Below are 6,752 nucleotides of genomic sequence, written 5' to 3'. Positions count from 1 at the left end.
ATGTGTGTATGTGTACGACCCTTTTAAAAATAAAGTGAACAGCTTGCCTGCAATATTGAGGGGAGGGGCAAGACTGACAGCTGAGCCAGAGTTTGATTCACTGGATTGGAGACCTGTCATGTAAGCTGTGAAGCTGGAAAGTACCTAGTCTCGCCCTAAGGTATGGATAGAGATGTGAGCTAGAGGCAACCATGTTTGAGCCATTGGTAGTGCTGCTTGGTAGCGTCCTTTCATACTAACTTTCTGTTGCAGTCTTTAACTTCCCATATGGGGAGAAGCCAATCTTAATTTGTCAAGCAAGACACTAAGAAATTCTTATTCTACATCCTCACTGCAGTGACGCCTGTACTTGCTGTCCGCCATCACAACATGGCTGCAAGCTAGATCAGCTTACAGAAGCACAAGAGTTGGAAGGGGCCATACAGACCTTCTAGTCCAACCCCCTTCCCAATGCAGGATGAGCCTAAAGCATCCCTGACAAATATTCATCCAGCCTGTTCTTGAAAACTGCCGGTGAAGGGGAGCTCACCACCTCCCTAGGCAGCTGATTCCACCTTTGAACTATGACGGTGAAAAAGTTTTTCCTACTATCCAGCCGGTACCTTTCTGCATGTAATTTAAGCCTGTTGCTTCGAGTCCTATCTTCTGCTGCCAACTGGAACAGCTCCTTGCCCTCCTCCAAATGACAGCCTTTCAAATATTTAAAGAGAGTAATCATGTCCCCCCTCAATCTCCAAACTAAACATTCCCAAGGCCCTCAGGCTTTCCTCATAGGGCTCAGTCTCCAGACCCCTGGATCATCCTCGTTGCTGTCTTCTGCACCCTCTGGATTTTGTCCACATCCTTTTTGAAGTGAGGCTTCCAGAACTGCACACAATACTCCAGGTGCGGCCTGACCTGGGCAGTATAGAGAGGAACTATGACCTGCGATTTCGATGCAATGGCCCTTTTGATACAACCCAAGACTAAGTTTGCCTTTTTTGCCATCGCATCACACTGACTGCTCATATTTAGTTCACCATCCACTCTTACTCCAAGATCTCTTGCATACACTACTAACCAGAAGTATATCCCCCATTCTGTATTTGTACTTCACATTTTTATGGCCCAGATATAATACTGTGCACTTATCTATGTTGAATTGCATCCTGTTCACAACCACCCACTTCTCCAAAGTATTCAGGTCTTGTTGAATTTTAGCTCCATCTTCTTGGGTGTTTGCCACTCCTCCCAATTTGGTATCATCAGCAAATTTAATGAGTAGCCTATTTACCCCTTCATCCAGATCATTGATAAAAATATTGAAAAGTATCGAGCCCAAAACTGAGCTTAGTTGGTCTATATGCTTGACCAATTTTATGTGGATACAAAAAACAATAATACTTCAGTTAGAAGGTGTGACAGACAGGACCTGTCCTGCCCCTGAAAGGTAAAACAACCACTCAGCTGTTTGATCCCTGAACCTATGAGAGAGGTGCCCCTGCATCCAATCACCTTTCAGATGAGGGATGGAATGTTGAACACAGCAGTTCAGGGCAGCCTCTGCAAGAGATGATTTCATGTATTGCTCTACCTGGTATTGTGGCAGAGTGGTTTAACTCTACCTCTGGGAGCGGACAAGGTAGTGAGGACTGTCTCTGTTGATGAGCAGCCCACATAGCATTCAGTCTTACTCTTGGGAAAGGGCTGGCTGGTGTAGTCAGTGAAAGCCCATTTGTATTTGACAGCAGTAGAAGGGATTAAAATTACAATCTGATGTAGGGTTGCTAAGTCCACCCTAGTGATTAGTGGGTGCTGGGGGTAGCAGCAGACACTTGCCCTTCTTCTGTTACCAGCCAGCACATGTGCACCCATGTTACTTGGCCAATGATGTCATAACCTGGAAGCATTGTACCTGGACAAATTCTTTAGGAATTGGCCCAAAACACAGAGTTTTGACTATATTCTGGACTGATTCCTAAAAAATTTGCCCTGGCGTGATGCCACTGCTTCCTGTTTGTGACAGAAGTGATATCATTGGCCAGGGACATGGTGCATTCATGTCCAGTTCCCCAGCTGACCTACCAATGGCAGGCAATCTCCAGGAGATTTATCCTACCGATAAATAACTCTTCTTTGTTATTTTTATAAACCTCCTGCTTCATTGATCTCTGGGTTCTTCTTACCACGAAGCTTACATGATGGCAGTGAATCGAAAGCCTTTACACTTGCTATCATAGGAACATCTGGTACCTGAGGGAAAGGGATATATCAGAATTATAGGAGGCTGTGCAAGTTCATTCCCGTGGAAGAAAAAGCCAGTCACAAAAGGTGATACAGGAATCCCTGAAATAAGCAGAGAGGTGGTTACCTGACTTCAGAGAAGGATATTTCTAAATACGTGAAATAGTAGTGGCTTAAAACCAGAGTGTTTGCAGCCCTCTTGAAGTGTTTGTGTGCTTTGATGCTTCTCTTGCAATAGCTCGGATTATTCGAGTCAAATAAATACAAACCACTTGAATCCCACCTAATTCTTGACCTTGCTGATAATCCCTATGGTAATGATTCCTGGAGCTATTTGCTCACTGCGTAGAACATTGTTGGCTGCTCTTGAGACTGAATTGTGTGTTCTTTCCCAGTACATGGTTCCTTTTTTAAAAACGTGTTTGTCATAAGAGAACACCCACAAGTTAATTTGTAGCATTATTTTCTTGGTTCTGCTCCCACCACTTTAAAAAGTTACAAAAAATCTTTTTAACATAATGTTCTTCAGGTGGGACACCACCAGTCATTTCTTTCTCCTACCCATCCTATAACCCCCAAATTATTAGTTGTTACACAGTCACCTTTATGAATTAACTGTTCTCTAGCAGTCCTGAGCAGTAGACATAATTCTTATTAACATTTTGTATAGAATATTTATGTACTTTCTTCCCAATGGTCAACTATGGACCATGTCTTTCCTGTGTCCTCTAAGCAACCCCGTGGAGTCAGTTTAGGCTGATGGACAGCAAACCTTGTGATTTACGAGAGATTTGAACTCATGACTTGAATTTTTTTTGCTACATGACATGGACACTCCTGCAATATAGAAAGGGCTTCTCAATTATTATGCACCTTTTCAACAGCCCTGTGCAGTAGGGGAGTTCTTTCCCAAATTTAAAGGAAAGGAAAACTGAAGCTAACGGATATTGGCTTGCTCAAAGCTGCCCTTTGAGTTTGTGGCTGAAATGGGAGTAACCTATTAACTGGATCATACATATTAGGTTCAGCTGTAGTTCTGCAGGGCTACAAGTGAATTATTATACTTATTGGTATTAAATGTTCTATGAGAAATGACTCCCAAACTTTTTTATCTGGAAAAGTTACCCTTGGATGTTAGAATGGCTTAGAGCTTGCCCCATATCCTGAAACAACACAAACCATCTGCCAAACTCAAGGTAATGTGCAATATTTGCCGATAGTCTGAACAACTGGCAAATGAAGCTGCTTTACCTTCTTGCTGCATATGAATAGAATCTGCAATGTTATTTCAAAGCAATGACTGAAGATAATTCATTAGCAGAACCTACAGCCTGCACTTAAACTGACATGATGGGCACATGGCAGATGAAAGTAGCCCGTAAGAATGTGGTGTTTGTATAAGTAACCTGCCTCTGCTCATCTCAGGATTAGCTAACCTTTTATTCCATCTGAATCTGACAGATTTCTGTGTAACTCCTAAGTTTTTGCATTTGTTAACCAGCAGAAAATGGGTCTAGAAAAGTATCCTATTATTTCTCTGTGTCTGTATAATCAAATCTGTCCAGCAGAGGGAGATGGAAGAAAGGCAGCAATTGCTGGAGTAATGTTTCATTGATGAATTTATATAGAACGTTATGGACTCTCTGAATCACAGCACATGTGAATAGGTAGCAGAAAGAAATGCTGGATTTGAGATTGTGGCAAGAAAACCAAACCATGTCCTGTATATAACCTTAGGTCTCTGGCAGCTAAAGTGCATGCATTTATTCCCTTTCTTTGATCCAGACTGCCACTGTCCTCTGCTTTTATTTATTTATTTATAACATTTATGACGTTTATAGTCTGTCTTTCTCACTGTGACCTGAAGCGGATTACATAGTGTGAGATTAGTACAGTCAATATCAAGGACATTTCCATAAACAATGCCATAGAGTAAATAATTACAAGTTTATGAAGACATAGCATTAGCAAGAATCCAATACAGAGTTAAAGAAATGTTGAAACAGAACATAAGCAATTCTAGGAGTGACAGCAGACAACATAGAACTACCCAGTAGGATCATACTTGAAGCACGGGTAGCACATAGGAGCACATTGTAGGGAGGGGCTCTCAGATGTTTCGCAAAGGACCATAGACTTCACCACTATGTTGCCTTACATACTACCTGTTGTTTTAAATATGTGCTCCTATGAGCTCCTTGTGCTTCATGTGGTCCAGTGCACCATTGCAAACACAGTTTTTATGCAATTCAGCTTCATTTCCTTCCATTTTTAGGTACTCTCTGGTTTTCTACTACAAGATGCCTGCTAATTTCATATTTGCCCCAGGAGGGGAAATGCTTCTCCCCTCTGCATAATGCTCCAGAGTGGCTACTGCTTATCCACTGTTGTGCCTTTCTTCTCTGGAATGATTTTTCAGCTAGACTACAGGAGAAAGGACCAGCGCCTCCTGTCCTGCCATCATCTCTAGCCATGTGTTGCCCTCTCACGCAGATTCTGTTGGCTTGAAGTTAAACAGCACAATCTAATGCATGTTTATGCAAGAATAAGTCCCCCTGTGTTACACGGACCTACTTTTGTATAAATGTGCAAAGAATTGCAACCTTTGTGTTCCTAAGAATCCCTGCTCTTGGGCTTTGGTCAGAAATTTGGTAGTGGACACTATGAGGATTGTGAGTACCTTCATTCAATGTGAAATATTGTCTGTGTGCAAGTAACCCAATCTGCTGAAGTTATTTGTGAAAGTATTTTTTAAAATGCCACGTTTGTTAATCTTGATATCTTTGCTCTAATTGGCCAGGGCACTAGAAGCTGGAATAAAGCTCACTTACTTAGTGAGCTTTTGGGTTGCATGATGTCCCTTCAGAAATAAACAGGCCATTGGTCTAAAAATCAATTGTGAGTCCCCCTTTAGTCTTCTCCACAAAGTCTCTGTTCTCTCTGCTCTGGCTCTAAGCAGAGGAATAAAGTCCCAAAGTTTAGTCCAATGGCACCTTAAAAACTAACAACATTTATCTGAATATGAGTTTTCATGAGTCAGAGCTTACTTCAGGTATGTGGAAAGGACAACATTTTGGGCATATTTGTAGGGGAAAATAACAAAGGGGAGGGGAAGTTAAAACAAACAGATTTATTGTGAATCCTGTCATAAATCTTTCAAATGTAACTCTGTAAAGAACAGAAATGGAAGTACTCGTTATTTCTAATGGCTGTAATGGAGAGAAATCAGAGACTCCAGCCTCTCTCGGGATACAAGTAAAGTAATGAAGTAGGATAAACACAACTGATCAGGAAGAAGGATCCTGAGGTTTAAAACATTAACTGTTAGGGCTGCCAGTCCCTCGCTGGGGGCAGGGGAATCCCCTGCTCCCACCCTCCACCCTTGCCCCCGCTTACGTGGCCAGTGGCGGGGGGGGGCACCTCTCAGGGTGCAGAGTGCAGGAGCACTCCAAGGCCCCTTGCATCACCCAGAGGCCTGATTCGACCATCTGCGGAGCACAGGAGCATTCCCAGGGCAGCATGTGGCCTGCATGGTGACATCACTTCCCAGAAGTGATGGCTTCATGTGGGCCAGGAGTGCACTTGTGCTTTGCATGCAAGGAGAGATCCCAGGGGTAAATGCCAGGCCTCTCACCTCCCGCCTGGGGGTAGGGGGACCTGGCAACCCTGATACCAGTACAAGGTTACAGTATGATGAAACAAGTTAGGAACAGTCAAGCAAAGTTTCTAAACAGCGAGGACCAGGCCCCCAATATCCAGTCCATCTCTGCCCCTCCTCTCTCCTTCGCTACACCAGTTCACAAGCATCAATGGAGCACTCTGGGCTGGTTTGCAGGGGCAGATATGGAGTGGATAATGCTTTTTGTTCTGCCTTCCTGCGTCCTGTTCAAAATCCCCTCAGAATTCGGAGAGAGAAAACTCAAAAGCCATACCGGACACACAGATGGGTTTGGGGTTGTTTGTTGCAAAATGGCAGGCATCAGTCAGCATATCACTGAGAAGGGTGTGTGTGTGTTACTACACCCGGTGCTTTGCAGCTGCTCATCCCACAGTTGCGGCTTCTCAGCTGTTTTATTTATTTTTTTTAAATATTGCACTTTGCTTTATCCCTCCCTGCTGCCATTATTCTCCCCAGCTGCCATTGCTTCTGCAGTTGAATAAAACAAAACTCTAGTGACATCTTAAAGAAGAAGAACAGTTATTTCAATATGAGCTGTCGTGGATCACATCCCACTTTGTCAGATAGATATGTGATGGAAAACCACAATGGGGAATTTTTATGGAGCAGGTTGCAAGGGGCTCAAGGCTTACTGTGAGCCTTTCAAGTGTAAATCTCAATATAAGGAGAGGAGTTGATGCACAAATGGCAGGTGTGAGTCTGACAGGGTCTTAGTGCTCACCAAGTCCCCCCAGCCACACCACACTGCTCTTGAGAGTAGTCTTTATCTCATGACAAACTAAGTAGTTTGAACTTGATCTTAGAGGGTAAGTGAATTTTTGCCCTGAGTGAGTGAGTGAGTGAATGAAAA

Source organism: Eublepharis macularius, chromosome 9 (genome assembly GCF_028583425.1).
Source record: "Eublepharis macularius isolate TG4126 chromosome 9, MPM_Emac_v1.0, whole genome shotgun sequence".
In the NCBI taxonomy this organism is placed as follows: Eukaryota; Metazoa; Chordata; class Lepidosauria; order Squamata; family Eublepharidae; genus Eublepharis; species Eublepharis macularius.
The sequence above is the reverse complement of the archived record's forward strand: the minus strand, read 5'-3'. Positions refer to the sequence as shown.